Raw genomic sequence first — 21,682 nt, 5'->3', positions numbered from 1 at the left:
CTTTCATATAAATCAAGATTAGTTTTGTTTTTCATACAATACATAAAATCTACCATCACAGTGCAAGCTTTGGGGATTTAGATTGAGGTACTGTGAGTATAATTAACATACTGATCTTGTTCTTGTAAAGTCTGGTAAATTCAGTGAGTGAACTTTGTTTGGGTGATACAAATTTGAAAAAATGAATGAAGCTTACTTCGAGGAGTCGGGGAGGGGGTGTTTGACAGACACAGATTCTATGACATTTAAATTTGAAAAATACAGTGATTCTTCTCATAGAAATTCAGAATGTAATCTTTGTTCTGAAGACATGCATATGTAAATATAATTTTTGAAAAGTGAACATTTAATCAAATTTAATTTAATTTTAAAAATATAATGACTCTGCTCTTGTAAATTCTGGTAAAAGCATTTAATTGATTGTTCACATGACACACTGGGTGTTCTGATAAATGACACAATGTGACTCCTACTTTCACAAACACACCTCCACACCCCCTGCTCCCCCTCCCCTGGCACCCCACCTTATCAACCTCACTCCCATTTCTAAATTTATAAACATGATACTTCTGTAATCACAGGAAAAAACATTCTTGACAATCCCCCCAAAAAGATGGAGTCAGGAAGTGAGAAAGGTGTGTAATGTTATAGTAGGAAGGACAAGGATAGATACACAGAAAAGGCCATGAGGTTCATTTTAAATCCAAGACCTAAAACCATATATCATTTCAACACTGATTTAGGCCAGACCAATTATATTTCTTGTTTTACTGATTTTTGTCCTCAGAAAACCTAAAGGCAGGAGGGAAAATTAATATTAAAAAAAAATCACCTGTCGACGTAATATTCCTTTTAAATACAAAAAGTATTTCACTTTTGGTAATTTATGAAGTGTATATGGGGAAAAAAACAATCTAAAAACTGTCTTGTAAGTTTACATTTTCGGCCAATAAAACCATTAGGATTTTATTTTTTCCCTTTCTTTCTTATTCTTGAAAAAATAAGACCAACGTATCCGTAAAACAAGAAATAAAATTAGTCTGGCCTTAACTGAAATATCTGACTGAAACAGCCCTATCAGTTTGTTATAGACACACCAGGAAGATCTTCAGAGATTCCCACTTTTTTTCAAATTGCCATAGAAATAAGCACTGTATAATTGACATCTATCAAACTAGATTTCCCCCTCCGAGTTCATGTGAAGTCTACTTCTTCTCTACTTGTTAAACTTTTTCACTTAACAAGGTGGTTTATCTGCGAACAACCTCATCTGTTACCATTACACATTTACTGTAAAACTTCTCACATTCCAATTATTAAAATAACCTGTAGAATCAGTGATGAAACATGATGTTTGCGAGAGTTCGGGTGAGTTCGGACTGTCCAGTGCATGTATTAGTTGAATGCTAGACACAATGCCCATGGAGACAGATTTACTCTCAACGGTCAACACTGGACAAGGCTGGACTGAAAGTGGACAATGTGGGGAAAGTTTGGGGGTATTACTGTACAAGAAGTAGGATGAAATCTCTTAAGTTGAAGTGATTGGCACCTAAAGTTGGGCCCATATTTCAGAGCAAGCAAGGGTTGTTCGTTATGGAGATGGCTAATTAGGAGGAAGTCATGAGACCACAAAGTTCTCACATATGTCACAGATTCACACAGACAAAGTGTGTTATCATGCTTCATAATCTGACAAGTAGCTGCTACTTGGGCTTGTAGGGGCACCTGCCTTGGTATTAGTGGTATTACTATTGAGTGAGTGAGTGTGTGAGCTGAGAGTGAGTGAGTGATTGTGTGTCACTGTCATCCATGATCATCATCACCATCATCACCACCACCACCATCATCGTTACCATTGTCGCTGTCCTCCTCCTCCTCATCATCATCATCATCATCATCATCATCATCATCTAGGTGAGGGTGAGGTGAAATTGAGTTTTACGTCGTGCTTGAGAATATTTCACTCATATGACGACGTGCATGCATGTGTATGTGTATGTGCGGCTGCTTGTACTAGCCCAGACTGAAGCTGGTTTTATAGTGCTAGCCCACTGAGATACCATGCCGCAGTGAAGCATGAACACCCCACTCAGACACATTATACTGACTCCGAGCCGACCAGTCCTTGTTGTACCCATTAATGCCGAGCGCCAGGCAGGGACCAACAAGTACCATATTTTAACGTCTTTTGGTATGACGCGGTCGGGGGTCGAACCCACCTTCCTTCGGGACATTCTACACCACAGAGGCGGTCTCATCATCTAGGGTCTCAGTATACTGGTAATAATTATCAGATGATTGATAATCCTTACTGATCTATTATCCATCACCATGTTAGTTAGGTGGTATCTATTCCAGTTTTACAAGAAATAAACCCACAATTCAACAGGGAAGGGCACCTGTTTAAAACCAGACTGAACCACCATGACACAAACACACCAGAAAACCCTTCCCTCTCCCGACAGTCGTTCCTACCTATGTCAGGTAATTACCAAACAGGAACTGGTGACTTTGAAGTGGGTCGCTTTAAAGAAAATCAATTGTACACTGCCTTAACTTATTTATTTATTTATTTGTCCCCATTTAGCAGCATCAGTGTAGCAAGTCTCCTGCATGTCACTGTGATATAAGGTTCCACGTAAGTACTAATGAACAACTGCCTGTTCTGGATCACTGATCAATTCAATCAGTATAAGGAGACAGGATTAATAAAGTGTGAAAGTTGAATGAGTAGAGCTACTGAGTGCTTTCTTCTCTGCTGATTGTGGTACTAAGCCACTTAGTAATACCAAGGTCGCTGATTGTCACCCTGTGTGACTTGGTGTGGCTACAGCCATGGAGGGCCACATGGGGTGGGAAGATTGGGTAATGGGTTAGGGTGTTATGTAACAATTTGTTCCACACCATGGGATGTTGATAGTGTGATGTAACATTGGGTAACACGTTGGGTAACGGTCAGATGGAGTGTGGTTAGATATCCGCACACATACTGGAATTTCCTGTACATACAGTTGGTAGTCTGTTGTAGCTAGGGTGAATCAGTGCATAGGGTTGGTGGACAGAGAGGTGTATGTCTGGTGGACAGGTGTAGCTGGGTGGAAGGACACGGAGGTGTGTTGACTAACGCATAATCTCTGAATACATATAGCTTTGATAGAAAGAAACTCCTTTAAACTGAACAGAGCCCCAGCGAGATGTTAGATTTAGAACCTGTGGCAATCTAGACTTGCTTCATTTAGGGTTTAGCATTACAGAAAAAGGTGTGCAGAAGGGAGGGAGTGAGTGTGTTTTATTTTACGCCCCACTCAGCAATATTCCAGTTATATGGTGGTGGTCTGTAAATAATCGGATCTGGACCAGACAATCCAGGGATCAACAGCATGAGCATTGATCTACACAGATGGGATACGATGACATGTGTCAACCTAGTCAGTGATCTGATCCCATTAGTTGCCTCTTACGACAAGCAAGGGTTACTGAAGATCAATTCTAGCCCGGATCTTCACGGGTTGCTGGGCAGAAGGAAAATAATGCGGTTCAGGGACCGAGAGACAGACTATAGACTGCCATGTGGTCAGGTGGGAGGTCAGCTTGGAACCCAGGGGTCAGCTAATAACTGCTGTAAATACTTGGACAGAAGGCATGGAATTGTGTCACTTTTGTAGCATGAACTGTTAATCATTTCAGAAAGTATAATGTAAGGTTCCTGGTACAGAAACCTATCAGTCTGATAAGAGGGATCACAAGTGGAGTTCACAAGATGAAGGAACCAAGATGGGGATGTAACTGTGGAATCTAGACTAACGCTTAGTCTCTGAATACATGTTAGTTTGGCTGAAGGGTTGTTGTCGGCACAGGTACTACAGATATGTACCCCAGGTACGTTTCTGTATACAGATATGTACCCTAAACAAAGTCAAAATACAGAAACGTACCTGGTACCCTAAAAGGCGGACGAGTCCATATTCCGCAATCCAAAACCAAAGCCGCATGTAGTTGTTCCCGTTCAACTGATTGCGATTGGTATTCATATGCATCGCGAAATATCCGTTACTGTGTATTCTCATTACGTACATAAAGCAATCAAATGTATCTAATACAACAGCATGACAATTCCGATCAAGAATATGACACAATGGGAATGGAATCGTCCTAGGGTACGTTTCTGTATTTTCATTATGGCCAAGGTACGTTTCTGGGGTACATATCTGTAGTACCCGTGCCGACAACAACCCCTTCAGCGTTAGTTTGGTAGTAACACATAAACCCATTTCAATTGTAAAGGAGCCCCGTGAGATGGGAGATTCAGAGACCAAAAACATCTGCATTGGGGCTACACGTGCTGGGGTCATGATCAATTAGAAGTCACATCATACAACCATCAGATAATGGTTTAAGTAACAGACCCTGAACCTGAGGAAATCTAGACTTGCTTCATTTAGGGCTTTAGCACTGCAGGGATGGCTTGGCAGTGGGGAAAATAATGTGGTTCAGGGACTGTGAGACAGACTACATTGCAGGGAGGGCTTGGCAGTGGGGAAAATAATGTGGTTCAGGGACTGTGAGACAGACTACATTGCAGGGAGGGCTAGGCAGTAGGGAAAATAATGTGGTTCAGGGACTGTGAGACAGACTACATTGCAGGGAGGGCTTGGCAGTAGGGAAAATAATGTGGTTCAGGGACTGTGAGACAGACTACATTGCAGGGAGGGCTTGGCAGTGGGGAAAATAATGTGGTTCAGGGACTGTGAGACAGACTACATTGCAGGGAGGGCTAGGCAGTAGGGGAAAATAATGTGGTTCAGGGACTGTGAGACAGACTACATTGCAGGGGAGGGCTTGGCAGTGTGAGACAGACTACATTGCAGGGAGGGCTTGGCAGTGGGGAAAATAATGTGGTTCAGGGACTGTGAGACAGACTACATTGCAGGGAGGGCTTGGCAGTGGGGAAAATAATGTGGTTCAGGGACTGTGAGACAGACTACAGTGGAATCACGTACAAGGGAGATACAAGATGATTGGGGATGTAGGCGTTTACGAGTGGTAGGTTTACGACAACTGCCCCATTCTGTGATTGTTACGCTAAGATGATCGCAAGTATAGTCTTATGATAGTCGTAGCATTTCAATCACTTCGTGGAACGGAACCTACGTCTCTGGATCAACGAATAGGATCAAACCTGCATTGGGCTGTATTTCGAACTTTGATCATTCAACATCAAGCTAATACATGGAGTGGAAATTTAAAAACTGGTTCAACTCTTCTGTCAAAGAGACTGTAATCAACTAATGTCGTGTTCAGGAAGAAATACAGTATACAGCTCAACTGAAAAGAAGGTTTATGATGGAATTACAACTGATAAAAGATGGTACACCATTCTATTTCTGGGTAGAGGGAGATATTTTTAAAGATAAATAACTTCATTTGAGTACATTTAAGAACTAACAAAAAAAACATTAAAAAGATTTGTCTGATAAAAGTATGTGAAAAAGAGACTTTTGACTTAAGTATTTTTTTCAGCACGTCTGACCTGTTCATTCATGATACAAGTTTTGCTCCATGATACTAAAGAGGAATGTGAATCCATAGGTTGGATAATCAATAGAAATAAGAAGAAACATGGTGGGTGAGTGAGTATTGTTTTATGTCACAGTCAATGATACCTCAGCTATATCATCAGGCTCACAGATCATACACAAGCATGCACGCCATCATATGAAATATTCAATCTCCATTTCATCGTGATTATCTTGAAAATGTGATTATTCAATAGAAATAAGAAAATTGGATTGTTTGTATGTCATAATTCAGCTCAAGTTGATTCTTTCAACAATTATTGAATACTGGGGATCTGTTCTACCCAAATTCGATTACAGTTTATCATAATAACTGTTGAATACTATGAACCAGTTCTACCTTAAGTCAATTATCATAATAACTACTGAATACTGGGGACCAGATCTACCTAAAGTCAATTATCATAATAACTATTGAATACTGGGGACCAGATCTACCTAAAGTCAATTATCATAATAACTACTGAATACTGGGGACCAGATCTACCTAAAGTCAGTTATCATAATAACTATTGAATACTGGGGACCAGTTCTACCTAAAGTCAGTTATCATAATAACTATTGAATACTGGGGACCAGATCTACCTAAAGTCAGTTATCATAATAACTATTGAATACTGGGGACCAGATCTACCTAAAGTCAGTTATCATAATAACTATTGAATACTGGGGACCAGATCTACCTAAAGTCAGTTATCATAATAACTATTGAATACTATGATCCAAATCTACCTCAAATCAATTATCATCAACTACTGAATACTGGGAATCTATTCTACCTCAAGTAGATTATCATAATAACTACTGAATACTGGGGACCTGTTCTACCTCAAGTCGATTATCATTAAAACAATTGAATACTGGGGACCTACTCTACCTCAAGTCGATTATCATTATAACTATTGAATACTGGGGACCTGTTCTACCTCAAGTCGATTATCATTATAACTATTGAATACTGGGGACCTGTTTTACCTCATGTTGATTATCATAATAACTATTGAATACTGGGGACCTATTCTACCTCAAGTCGATTATCATAATAACTATTGAATACTGGGGACCTATTCTACCCCAAGTCGATTATCATAATAACTATTGAATACTGGGGACCAGTTCTTCCTGAAGTCGATTATCATTATAACTATTGAATACTGGGGACCTACTCTACCTCAAGTCGATTATCATTATAACTATTGAATACTGGGAATCTATTCTACCTCAAGTCGATTATCATAATAAGTACTGAATACTGTGAATCTATTCTACCTCAAGTCGATTATCATAATAAGTACTGAATACTGGGAATCTATTTTACCTCAAGTCGATTATCATTATAACTATTGAATACTGGGAATCTATTCTACCTCAAGTTGATTATCATTATAACTATTGAATACTGGGAATCTATTCTACCTCAAGTCGATTATCATTATAACTATTGATTATCATGACAATTACGGAATACTGTACAACTAGGTCAATGGTGTACTGAGAGGTCGATGAGGTCGATGAGGTACTGAGAGGTCAATGGTGTACTTGAGAATGGTGTACTGAGGTCAGGTCGAGAGTCGAATGGTGTACTGGGAGGTCAATGAGGTACTGAGAGGTCGATGAGGTACTGAGAGGTCGATGAGGTACTGGGAGGTCAATGGGGTACTGAGAGGTCAATGGGGTACTGAGAGGTCAATGGTGTACTGAGAGGTCAATGGTGTACTGAGAGGTCGATGAGGTACTGAGAGGTCGATGAGGTACTGGGAGGTCAATGGGGTACTGAGAGGTTGATGAGGTACTGAGAGGTTGATGAGGTACTGAGAGGTCGATGAGGTACTGAGAGGTCAATGGGGTACTGGGAGGTCAATGGGGTACTGTGTAGACATCTCATGTGTTCATTAGTAGCAGCATGTCCTATGGAACTCAGGCCACTACATATTACAATGCATCACAAGACATTAAGCGTTCAGTAAATACAATGACAGGTTGTAGCACACACACTAAGGGGGACAGGTTGATATGATCGTTATAATACAAACATGAAGCCAGACAGGGGTGGTGTCCAATCTGACACTGTCATGGATTAGTATTATGTGTGCCAGTGATAGTCCCCAGACTCCAACACGAGCCCACCAATCAGATGCTTCACACTGCCGTGTGATATAGATACTACCAGCTACCTGTCTGGCAGATATTGATAATCTGGAGACTTATACATCTTGCAATCAATCCATCTTCAAGATGGCCACTATGTAGGTCACTAGCTCACAATTTTCATATCTTTACATGACATTAAGACCATGATATATTTCAGCTTCAGTCTATTCTGTAGAAGTAGCGTATATTCTATGTCTGTTACAGTTTAAAACTGCATAGAAAGGTTTCAGATTTCAGATGAAATCAGCACCACATACAGCATTAATAAAGGTTTTACTTTTTCTGAAAAGGTTGTAATGAAATGTAGCTATCGATTTGTCATCATAGCCTTTTAAACTACAAATCTAGCATTTCTATAATGTCCACATAAAAGAGTTAATTTTTGTCCTGTGTTGTTGCCTGTGGCTCAAAGATGGCTGCAGTGGCACAATTCTTCATGAGTAGCTCTGATTCTGGAATCCTTCACACAGAAAAATGGAAACGGCTGAAGTCTGCAGAGACAGGAATTCGTGCCAGTACGATAAATTGGTCTGGATAATATGATCTGATATTATGTTTCACAATACTCCAAGACGAAGAACTGACTCCATTGATACAGGAGATAAAAGGTTCAGAGATAATATCACTGATAACGATATCAAACAGGCTGATGTTTGGATAAAACTCGGTAAAATATTTATTCCGATAATGAAATCATGTTGATTTGTAAAGTATCAATTCAGGTTGTACTTATACACAACTCAAATTTTTATTATGATTTTTTTTTTCAATGATAGACAAACATGATTCTCATAATACGTCAAGACTATATCTAAATGTGACATGCTAACACTGTTATCAAGCAAGTTCGGATGTTAGCATCTACAACAAAACATGCATATATACTCATAGAAACAAATAAGGGAACACATGAAAGTACAAGTGTTCCTTTATTTATTTCCAGAATTTCACCCACAGTGCAATACACACCTTGTGAAGAAACCTGGAAAAGAATATAGGAACGCTTGTACTTTCATGTGTTCCCTTATTTGTTTCTATGAGTATATTGTTATAAAGAAGTTGTATTTCAATAGAAGTGTCCCTTTTGTTCGTCAGACCAACTCCTAGATGTAACTAAAAGAAGATTTAAAAGTTGACTGATATTGTTACTTTGCAACTGAATGCCCACCCATCCAACTTTATATCAGGTTCGACAAAGGTTACTATTAACACAATGTTACAATATTAACAACTAGCAATGTCAGTTCTTGAATGACATTGTGCCATTGGACATAAAGTTTTAGCAATATTCCAGCAATATCATGGCAAGGGACACCAGAACAGGGCCTCACATTGTACCCATGTGGGGAATCAAACCAGGGTCTTCAGGGTGATGAGTGAACGCTTGAACCACTAGACTACCCTACCACCCCTGGTACTACTAACAATGTCTCGTTCCCTCCCATGCCATCTACTCCTTCTCCCCTCTCCGGTCTGTCTCTACCTATTTCCACACTTTCACTTCTAGTACTTATATCCTATATTTGCTCTAATATATCCCATTATGGTATGTAAAGAAAATATTGTACATTTCCGAGGATGTTAATTTCACATCCGTGACAATATTTTCATCTGTATGTGAAATAGATATATTTGGATTCAGATCGAAGTAGTGTAACACCCCGCTTTATATATGTACTTATGTATCGCATGTGTAACATCTGTCTTTATGCTAATAAAAAACCGAGAAAAAACAAAACAAACAAAAACAAACAAACAAAACAATGTAAGTTTTGTAAAACTTAATCTGCGACCAGTAAAATAGTGACAGGTCCATTTACAATGCACTAAATTCCGTTCCCCATATGAATGTTCCTGGCGCTATATCGCTATTACCCCTGTCACTGGATCAGCGTGCACTCAATATTCATTCTCAACTCCCTGGGGAGATCAGAGTTGGAATATTCTTTATTCCTTCCTTCTATTAAAAGCGTTTTTGGCATTGTAAAGCCATGCATGAGGCTTTTTGTCATGCATTAATGGTGTGTTAAAATGTTTACAGATTATTCGGACCGAAATTATGATGCAGTTATATTTTTTGCCAAGTTATTACATGTTTTTGAATATTCCTTTAATGAGTAAACAGTTAAATAGGATGTTTATTATCAAATATTGACTTTAAGGTTGTTGTTCTTTCACCAGTCATTGTAATGGCCAGAAAACACACTTTTATGTGATAAATTATTGAGTACAATGTTGCTGCATTGTCACATGATGAAGCTGAATATTTCTATTTTTTTATACAAGATCAATCAGGCAAACAGATCTAAATAATGTGAATATTACTATTTATCAATGTGTCCATGGCTGCGACAGTAGGCCAACAAAAAGAGACACCTGAAATGACAGACATTGTTAAGACTTATAGTACAATGTGCAAAAATTACAAAAAATGGTTTTATACATTATAATAAAAAAACCCAGTAAATTATTCAGCATGTGATTGCAAATGACTTCAGTGAATGATTCCTTCCATTTTTAAATGCTTGCTATATTTTATAGAACACGAACAAGTAATGACACTTGTATCATGTGTAGTAGGATAGTGATCCAGCGAGGTTGAGGTGCCGGGATCGAGTCCACCTGTGACCGGGTGTAAAAACCTTGGAGTCAACTTTGTGTGCAGGCTCTTTCAGTGTTGTCACAACCCCTAGTGTACAGTACACAACCCTGTGCACTCAAAAGAACCCACGAATCCGTTGGTATATGACCAGATGGTGGCCACATGAATACGTGCAAACACCTAGTTGCGGGTACAGCAACGTGCAGTGAACTTGGACAAAGTACTGTGACTATGTGTCCCAGTCCACCCAGCTGTGAATGGGTACCTCGTAAGGATGAGAAAGCCACAATAACTCGGTGCCTAGTGGCTGCAAGAGTTGTATACTCCCCAGGGAGTTGAGATTGATAATATGATGTGCCATTGAGATTGACATCCAATGATCAAGGGAAAAATACCAGCGCCTTGAGCATGCACTAGTTGCCCGGATATGTGCGCTCTGTAAATATCCTATAATGATAATAATAATAGTTTGACAAATAGCATCTGAAAACTCTATATCATAATTCAAATACAATATCAAGGTACTCAACAATTCCTGAATTAATGTCGGATACTGTGCCTCTATTTCAGTAAACGCTGCAATGTCCTACTCTATATGTCACCAAGCTAGGGGTGACTATTGAGGAGGAAACAACTATTACGATAGTGATAGTCTATTGCAACATACTACTACGATAGCGATAGTCTATTGCGACCAACTATTGCAATACTATAGCAATAGTTTATGTTTTCCCTAAATTATCCCTTTTGAAGTCATTTCCCAAATGAATGTATAGTTTAGGCCAGACCAATTTTATTTCTTGTTTTTCGGATCGGACGATCATATTTTTTCAAGAATAAGAAAAAAAATTAAAATAATTTTCGCCGCTCCAAAAATAAAATCATCATGTTTTTATTGGCAAAGAATGTAAACTTACAAACAAAATTTTGTTGATTGTATTTTGCCCCATATACACTTCATAACTTGCAAAAAATCTGAATATTTTTAGTATGCAAAAGGAATATTACTTTGACAGGTGATATTTATTTTTTATTTTTTTCCCTCCTGCCTTAAGTTTTCTGAGGACAAAAATCCGTAAAACAAGAAATAAAATTGGTCTGGCCTTATATGAAATAAAAAGCAAGCTGAAGTAGATTCAGTCTCTTTTAATAACTGATAAGAAACTTGAAACCCAGATCAACTTTGTTTTCAGAGGTAAGAGGGGTGGATAACTCTAAATCAAAGTGAACGAATCTGGTACTCCCTGTAGTTTGCACTGCATATTTATCAATGAAAGGCAATTATTAAACTATCGATAGACACACATACTATCGATGCATTGATAGTTTTTCTTTTCTTCCATCGATTAATTGCTATAGAAGACTCAACAATTTCAATCTATCGATAGTTCGATGCATCGTTACAGCACTACACCAAGTTCGATGCATCGTTACAGCACTACACCAAGCTCAATCAGCTACATTTAGTCAACCCCCACTTCACACATGGGCTGCTGGCAAAACATTGCCCTACATGGCTGTATGATGCAAAATAACTGATTTACTTCCAAACATCAAAATACACTGAATAGTTTGAATAGCAATTGGCACCAGTTCAATACATGCCTTTGTATACAAAGATTAAAAAAACACCATTGAAACATTTTTATGACTTATGTCCTGGAAATGAACCCAACCCCCATTAATCTAAGTTGAACCTGTCATGGAAATGAAAATAAAATGAAATGTGAAAAACTGAATGAAAGAATGAATGTCTGATGTGCATACCAAGTTTCATGAAGACATTTTCAACAGTTTAGGAGTTAAGCTTTGGAAACTAAGTAATGGCCAGACAGATGGATGAGTCAAGATGAATCCATTTCTATATTGTCCAATTATACCATCCAGTTAGGAGGGGATAACAGTGAATAACCAATGTGGTATAACTGACACATGTACAAGTCAGCTCACACAAGTAAACTGCTGGGCTAAGGAAAGTATGAATATCAAAACTGGATGTGACAAAAATTCCAAATGTTATTTCATTGCTAGGCTGAAAATGGTTCCTGAAACACTGAAAACCAAATGTAATAAACCCCACTATTATGATACCCGTATGAAATACACCTCCATTGAATAACCATTTCTCGTAGTTTTCATTATCACCCATAATCTATTTAAGTGCATACTTTGTTTAGTCACTAGCAAATACAAAACCAACATGTACTTTTCCGTGCAATACAATCACACATAATGGTATTGACAATATAGATCAGAGCAGGAAACGTGCGTGAACTCCGCTCCAAGAGCGCTGTTGTCATGTCACGCTGTGCCCTGGACCACCGACTCCATACACCGTACAGCTCCACCACACAACACCATGACAATTCCCATTCTGTTTGCCTAACACAGCTTGGGTTCTAATGCTAGTGACATTTTGAACCAAAATCAATATATGGTTCAAGTTGGTGACAATAGTAGGCCATTGTGACATCCTTGCCTTCCGTTATGTACCAGTCGGTTATAAAAACCAATCAATGGTTACTATCACTTGGAAAATTATTCACCTTGTAATTAAAAATGCTTGAATGATTTATAATGTGTGTAGAGTATAAAACTGCTGTTATTGTTGGTGGATGTCCCGGAGACTGTTTACCAGTAATGACTCATAGGGCATCAAATTTAACATTCTTTACCCAAATATTGGCAAATCCTACACAGATTATGCATTAGATTTTATTGCTTCTTGGTAAACAAGATGTTCATAAAGCTACAGAACAACAACTTGGTGAGGGAACTAAACATATTATTGTGTCATCCTGACAATGATGATGAATATTTACTACTCAAAAAAAATAAAATAAATAAAAATAAATAAAAATAAGGAACACATGGTCTTTTTGTATTGCTCTTGTAAATTTAGTGACATGAAAAAATCTTATTCTTTAGAATCTTTTCAGTTGTATATTTGGAAAAGATTTCGTCTGGTACCCCATAGGCAACCTATTATTTAATATTTACAGATAGGGTTATGATTGTTTTGTTTGTGTGTTTGTTTGTTTGTTTGTTTGTTACCAGTTGGGATGACGTGTATTGACCAAGTCAGCAGGCCTGACCACTTGATCCTACTTGGCAATGAGTATGAGTTTCTGAAGACCAATTCCAATCTGTATCTTCACAGGATATATGATTGGTGAGGGAACCAGTATATAGATGGCAAGCCCACTTTGACAAATCCCATTTTGCTGACTATCAGGGGAGAACAGAATCTGGGATTCAAACTAAATACCAGAGAACCTTAATGGATTTACAGTTGAATTTCAGACTTACACACCAACAGGCCAAAGTAGCCTTACAAAAACCTACAAAGACAGGTTGACATTTTCATAGGTAGCAGGTGGCACATGGTCCTGTACATATAGCTCAGGTCACACATCAGATACAGTTAAGCAATGTTGGACACAGAGAGTCCTTGGATGGGTGACCGTGTTTGGCAGCTTGACTCCCGAGAGTTTCTAGGACTTCAGTCCTGCCCCACAACTAAGCACATGTGATACAAGTGGTCTCACCTTAGGCAAATGAGTTTCTTCAAAATTGCCTCTGTTCACCCAGCAGAAAATGGGTACCTGGTGGGATAACTCATGTGACTATAACCCTCTAGCGCCTAACAGGCAGCTTAGGTTATCCAGGGTAATAATAATCAGATTAGGTTATCCAGGGTAATAATAATCAGATTGTTTGGGCGCTTTGAGCATGCACGGTGCATGGAACAATGCACATGAGAAATGGACCATTATTATTATTAATAATTTATCTTCAAACATTTAAGGACCAAACAAATTGGTTGGTCAGACTTGGTTACTTGGTCCATAACATGTCATCACACCCAAATGATATGTTCCCCAAGTCAGTCACTGGATTGTCTGATCCAAACTTGATGATTTAAAGTCAACCATCACATAGTTGGGATAATGCAGAGAGCAGACTAAAGAGATCCGGTGGTCTGGTTTTCTGACTTTTATTGTGTATCATCATGTCCGATGGCATGGATTGGTGCTCGTTATATCAATCACTTGATTATCTGGTCCAGAATACATTATTTACAGGCTGCCTCACACAGCTGACTAATGAAGAGAGCTCTCCAGATAGATCAGATGGCCAGACAAGGTGACATGGGTCATTGTGTGTCATTGTCTCATCCCCTGAAGGTGGTGGTGGTGGAATTGGGTTTAATGTTGCACTTGAGAATATTTCGCTCATATGACGACGTGCATGTGTGTGTATGTGTATGTGCGGCTGCTTGTACTAGCCCAGACTGAAGCTGGTTTTATAGTGCTAGCCCACTGTGATACCAGGCCACAGTGAAGCATGAATACCCCACTCAGACACATTATACTGACTCCGAGCCAACCAGTCCTTGTTGTACCCATTAATGCCGAGCGCCAGGCAGGGACCAACATGTACCATATTTTAACGTCTTTTGGTATGATGCAGTCGGGGACCGAACCAGCGACCTTCCGCACTCTACGGGCGGACGCTCTAACCACTACACCATGGAGGCGGTCCATCCCCTGAAGGAATGTACTGTAGCTCACCATATCAATCACTGGTTTGTATGGCCCAGACTTGATTATTGACAGGCTGCCATCATACAGATGGAAAATGTTTGGAGTGGACCATATAGATCTGGTGGTCAGGCTGGTGAGTCACCTTATTCATGTAATAGTTTGGTTTGGTTGTTGTTTAATGCAGCACTCAGCAATAATCCAGCTATATGGAAGAGGTCTGTAAATAATTAAGTTTGGACCAGACAATCCAGTGATCAACAGCCCAAGCATCTATCTATGCAATCGGGATATGATGACATGTGTCAACCAAACAATCGGGATATGATGACATGTGTCAACCAAACAATTGGGATATGATGACATGTGTCAACCAAACAATTGGGATATGATGACATGTGTCAACCAAACAATGACATGTGTCAACCAAACAATTGGGATATGATGACATGTGTCAACCAAACAATCGGGATATGATGACATGTGTCCACAAACATGATGACATCGGGATATGATGACATGTGTCAACCAAACAATCGGGATATGATGACATGTGTCAACCAAACAATCATCTGAACCTGTTAGGCGGTCTTCCAACCATCATGGGTTGCTGAATACAAATTCTAACTGATCTTCATTGGTCTCATGTAATTGTACCATACTGCCATGGATCAATGCTTACGATATTGATCACTGGATCATCTGGTCAAGATTCGATTATTCACCAGCTGCTGTCATAAAGCTGAATAAAACAACAAACACTCACACCCATCTTCATTAAAACCTACACAAAGCTACAAAGAGTCCTTTCAAGACTACGTCTGATAGATCTGCCTGTGTTCCTTACACTTGCTATCTTCTTCCATCTTCGTAAGTAAAATATTACTTCCTATTTTCCATAATTACACTCCAACTGAAGCCATACTGCCAACCCTATTGATCAGGCACATCAAAGAGTAACAATAGTAATATGCACTAAAACATGCAGTCTTCAAATACTCATGTCATAATCCAATATTATCCCGTCCCTGTGCTATATATTTACGTATTCCCTATATCAAACAGTTCCATCAGTAGTTGATCACATCAAACCTGTCTGTGCTGTCAGGGACATGGCAGGTGTTTGCTTACTACCCTTTCATCAGAGATCAATGGATGCGTTCAGGCCTCACAGTTCAGTCCAATCATCATAAGACACTGATAATGTGATAATAAATTGAAGAATTGATAGTCGGTTCTATCAGCCTCACTTTGAAACCATGTCCTCACTTCGAGCTTACTGTCATGTAACAGCTCTCTTTTTGTGTTTTTAAAATATGCATATTTATGGCCCTATATTTGTTGCAGAATGGAAAGAAATTAGTGACAAATTGCAAATTCTGTAATATAATTATTTGTTTGATTGTTACATCACTGGTATATGCTGTTGAGTTATTGTGTCGTCAGTTGATACTATCTACTACCACTATCAGTCCTACTGACAAAACCTGCAACAAGAAACTGTCATCTGTGTACAATATGCAAGGGACCAAACAGAACTGTAGATGAGGAATATTATCATTAATCTGACAGCAGCTGTCCAAAACATGGAAATGGTAGTGTCAAATCCAGAACTGGAACTTTCCATACTAGGCATGCACAGAAGAAGGAAGTTCACTATCAAATTTACATCTTACAGTGATCTGTAAAAGAGTGAGTGAGTGAGTATGTGAGTGAGTGAGTGGGAGGTTTGGTGAGTGAGTGAGTGAGTAAGTGAGGTCTTATGCCACTTTTAGCAATATTCCAGCAATATCACGGGCGGGACACCAGAAATGGGCTCCACACATTGTACTCATGTGGGGAATCGAACCCGGGTCTTAAATAAGATGACCAAATGCATTAACCACTAGGCCACCCCACCGCCCCTAGTCATAGAGGAGACTAAAGCCAGTCTACCTGTTCACACTGATAATATCTCTGTCAATGTCTACGCATGTGCATTTCCTAGTGTACATTTCATTCCACAGAATTCCAAGATCAATGTCTATTAATATCCTCTCTCATGCTCACATTGACTCCTCAGATACAAAAAGCTTGCTAGTGCTCACTTCAAGTTGACTGAGCATCAAATGTTCAATATTTCACAATACAGAAGTTTTTTTAATTTGTGAACACATTTTTCATACAGACTACTTATGTAATTAATCAGAACGAAGGTCAATTTCATGTTTCTCAACGCTGTTAATTTGTCCTGACTTGTGTCCAACAACAGACCTTCTATGACACAGCCTTTGGCATTAGTACCGGTAAGTCTTTTTACTCCACAGAATGTCAATAGCATGTCAACTACCATAGCATCACACAAATTATTTATCATATTCCCTGGATACAGGCCAACAACATCTAAAAGGAACTGATGAACATTTTGAAAGGGGCACCGGAGTCTTCATACCAGATCAGCTTAATGAGAGTCTGACTAGACTAATGAAATTAGTCTGTATATATCCGATCAAATTACTGAGAGTCGAGCTTTATATCAGACCACATTAGAGGGATTCAGTGCATATATCAGACCACATCAGTGGGATTCAGTGTATATATCAGATCACATTAGAGGGATTCAATGTATATATCAGACCACATTAGAGGGATTCAATGTATATATCAGACCACATTAGAGGGATTCAGTGTATATATCAGACCACATTAGAGGGATTCAGTGTATATATCAGACCACATTAGAGGGATTCAATGTATATATCAGATCACATTAGAGGGATTCAATGTATATATCAGATCACATCAGTGGGATTCAGTGTATATATTCAATGTAGACCACATAGAGGGATTAGTATATATCAGACCACATTAGAAGGATTCAATGTATATATCAGATCATTCATTAGAGGGATTCAGTGTAGATCACATTAGAGGGATTCAATGTATATATATATCAGATCACATTAGAGGGATTCAGTGTATATATCAGATCACATTAGAGGGATTCAATGTATATATCAGATCACATTAGAGGGATTCAATGTATATATCAGACCACATTAGTGGGATTCAGTGTATATATCAGATCCACATTAGAGGGATTCAGTGTATATATCAGATCACATTAGAGGGATTCAATGTATATATCAGACCATCAGTGAGGGATTCAATGTATATATCAGATCACATTAGATGGATTCAATGTATATATCATTAGTGATTCAATGTATATATCAGACCACATTAGTAGGATTTCAATGTATATATCAGACCACATTACAGGGATTCATATATCAGATCACATTAGAGGGATTCAGTATATATATCAGATCACATTAGAGGGATTCAGTGTATATATCAGACCACATTAGAGGGATTCAGTATATATATCAGATCACATTAGAGGGATTCAATGTATATATCAGACCACATTAGAGGGATTCAGTGTATATATCAGACCACATTAGAGGGATTCAATGTATATATCAGACCACATTAGAGGGATTCAATGTATATATCAGACCACATTAGAGGGATTCAATGTATATATCAGACCACATTAGAGGGATTCAATGTATATATCAGACCACAGAGGGATTCAATGTATATATCAGATCACATTAGAGGGATTCAATGTATATATCAGATCACATTAGAGGGATTCAATGTATATATCAGACCACATTAGAGGGATTCAATGTATATATCAGACCACATTAGAGGGATTCAATGTATATATCAGACCACATTAGAGGGATTCAATGTAATCAGATCACATGTAATATATCAGACCACATTAGAGGGATTCAATGTATATATCAGACCACATTAGAGGGATTCAATGTATATATCAGACCACATTAGAGGGATTCAATGTATATATCAGACCACATTAATCAGAAGTCAGTCAATATATACCAGATAAGCAAGATTCAGTGTATATCCCAACAGCTATTGTTTCAGTAAACTCCTGCTCTGTTGACAACGCAGCAACAACGATCAGTATCAATGTATAGGATTGTTTACGTTATGCACCACTGAGAATACATATATCTAAATAGCATCAATTTACATTTTTCAAGCTCACTGTGACACCAGTTTCCTTGTACCTTCCTGAACACTCCATTAAACATCCAACACTGCCAATCAATGCAAAGATTAACCCAAAACATTGGCAGAAGCTTGCATACATAGTTATACCTAACATTAAGTCATGTTTCACAATAATATATCTAAATTGAAACAAAATGAATACAAATTACCATCTGTTGTCAGGCAAAAAATTAATTATGACTCATTTGCATGAAAGCTATATTGGAATATAAATCCCAATATACTTCTGCCATCTCTGGTTGGTATCACAAGCACCTGCAGGTCAAATAAATACACCTGTATCATATTTACCTGTTTTTGTGGACACAATCAGTCCAGGTTCTAAACAGATGGCAGTGTCTCTCCCTGGCGAACAATAGTAGCGTCGATTCTCTGAATATCGTCCAAAATGCAGCTCACACAATCTAGATGCTGTTACCTGTCCGAGATAACCTCGTTAGGCTTTGTACCTGTGTAGAGACAGATTCCAACATACACATCTACATTGTGCTTTCTCACTACGGTATTGATTGGGGGACAGCGATGGCCTTGCCGGTAGCTGACAATGCTCAGCCGATGGCATTAAAAATACATCGCACACGACTTACAGAAAACAGGTCGACAATTTCTACACTCAGCTAAACGTGCAGTTTTTACAATTTGCTGCGACTCTTTCAAAGCAGGCAGTATTGGCTTCATATCAGTTTCGCGTACAATGAATCACATGATAGGCATGCTTTTGGAAAGATATTGAGAAAAATGATCCCTTTCTCATCAAACTGTATGGAGGCTTGATTGTTAAAACATAAATATATAATAGGAGAATATTCTGAACTTTTTATGAAATATTCGGTCAACAATGCAGTGTTGTCTCAATTGTACCATAACCAGTTCTCTTACTATTTCATATTTCACAAAAATATATATACAGCTTATTGTCTATGAATATCGCATGACAAAAACATGTGACTGGAATGTGTGAAGCATCCACACCTCACATAAAGACAACAGCAGCTGATTAAACAATAACATTTCACGTCATCATTTGTGAAATCTTCAAATTTCATCTGATGCCAATTCCAATAGATCACAACAAAGCAATAATCTTGCCTGATTTGTTTTGGCCTGTTCCATCCTGCTTGAAAACATGTATACAGAAAGTAGCATCTTTATAGGTACTATTTTCCTGTTGACTGATATGAGCAGTTGCACTATTGTCTGGGGTATTGTGTGTGTGAATCACAGAGTCTGCACAATGCATCAATCCACATACTGCACCATGCAACAAGGGGCAGGTGCACTTTTTGTGGGAGGTGAGTTGGAGTTTATTGTGATGCACGTGTGTGTGTGTGTGTGTGTGTGTGTGAGAGAGAGAGAGAGAGAAAGAGAGAGCAAGTGTGTGTGTCCTGTGTGTCTATCTGTGTGTTTGTGTGTGTGTCTATCTGCATGTATTTGTGTCTATATGTGTGTTTGCGTACATGCATGCATGTGTCTATCTGTGTGTACATCTGTGTATTTGTGTGCATCTGTGTCTCTGTCTGTCTGTGTGTGTGTGTCTGTCTGTGTGTGTTTGTGTGCATTTGTGTCTCTGTGTGTGGCTGTCTGTGTGTGTTTGTGTGCATCTGTGTCTCTATGCTGTGGCTGTCTGTGTGTGTGCATCTGTGTATCTATCGTGTGGCTGTCTGTTTGTGTGCATCTGTGTCTCTGTGCATGTGGCTGTCTGTATGTGTGCATATGTCTCTATCTGTCTGTATGTGTGCATATGTGTCTCTGTGCATGTGGCTGTCTGTGTGTGTGCATCTGTGTCTCTATCTGTCTGTGTGTGTTTGTGTGCGTCTGTGTGTCTTTGTCTGTCTGTCTGTGTGTGTGGCTGTCTGCGTGTGTTTGTGTGCATATGTGTCTCTGTGCATGTGGCTGTCTGTGTGTGTGCATCTGTGTCTCTATATGTCTGTCTGTGTGGCTGTCTGTGTGTGTTTGTGTGCATCTATGTCTATCTGTCTGTGTGTGGCTGTCTGCGTGTGTTTGTGTGCATCTGGGTCTTTATCTGTCTCTCTCTGTGTGTGGCTGTCTGTGTGTGTTTGTGTGCATATCTCTATCTGTGTGTGTATGAGTCTATCTGTTTGTGTGTGTCTATCTGTGTGTTTGTGTGTATCTGTGCATATGTGTATCCCTATCTATCTGTGTGTGTGTGGCCATCTGTGTGTGTGCACATGTCTATCTGTGTGGATATGTTTGTAAATGTGTGTATATATCTGTGTGTTTGTGTCAATGCATGCATGTGTGTGTACATCTGTGTGTTTGTGTGTGTGGCTGTGTTTGTGTGTGTGGCTGTGTTTATGTATGGCATGGATCTGGATATGTGGATCTGAGTTTGTGTATGTATCTGTGTGCATGCACGTATGTGCATGCATGCTTGTATGCGTGTCTGTGCATGAGCATGCGTGTGCATGCGTGCGTGCGTGTATGTGTGTATGTGTGTGTGTGTTTTTGTAAGTGCTAGCCCATTTAAATCTCTACCATCCTTGTTGTATTCCCTTAATTCCCTGCATTGGGCAGGTCAAGCACCTTAAATGTTTTCAGTACAACGCTGCTGGGAATGAACACCAACCCTCCGCCCTCTATCCATTACACCACAGGTCCTGTCTTGAAGATTTTGTAAAAGAAGAAAAAACAATCACTATTTTCGTAAGGGAAGGGCTTTTCCTAAATGACTACATAGATAATACATTCTCCCA

General features: G+C 38.9%; 1 protein-coding gene across 1 annotated transcript in view; it reads right to left on the bottom strand.

The window, feature by feature from the left end:
• Window positions 1–19,410, bottom strand: part of LOC124269823 (discoidin domain-containing receptor 2-like) — a 238,426-nt gene extending 219,016 nt beyond the window's left edge. Inside the window, exon 1 of the mRNA XM_046704856.1 lies at window positions 19,260–19,410. The gene's annotated coding sequence lies outside the window, so the exon portion shown is untranslated. The remainder of the gene's footprint in view (window positions 1–19,259) is intronic.
• Window positions 19,411–21,682: the final 2,272 nt, after the last annotated feature.

The sequence above is a fragment of the Haliotis rubra genome, unplaced genomic scaffold (genome assembly GCF_003918875.1).
Source record: "Haliotis rubra isolate DU_JTF1 unplaced genomic scaffold, ASM391887v1 Scf148, whole genome shotgun sequence".
Classification (NCBI taxonomy): domain Eukaryota; kingdom Metazoa; phylum Mollusca; class Gastropoda; order Lepetellida; family Haliotidae; genus Haliotis; species Haliotis rubra.
The sequence above is the reverse complement of the archived record's forward strand: the minus strand, read 5'-3'. Positions and strand labels throughout refer to the sequence as shown.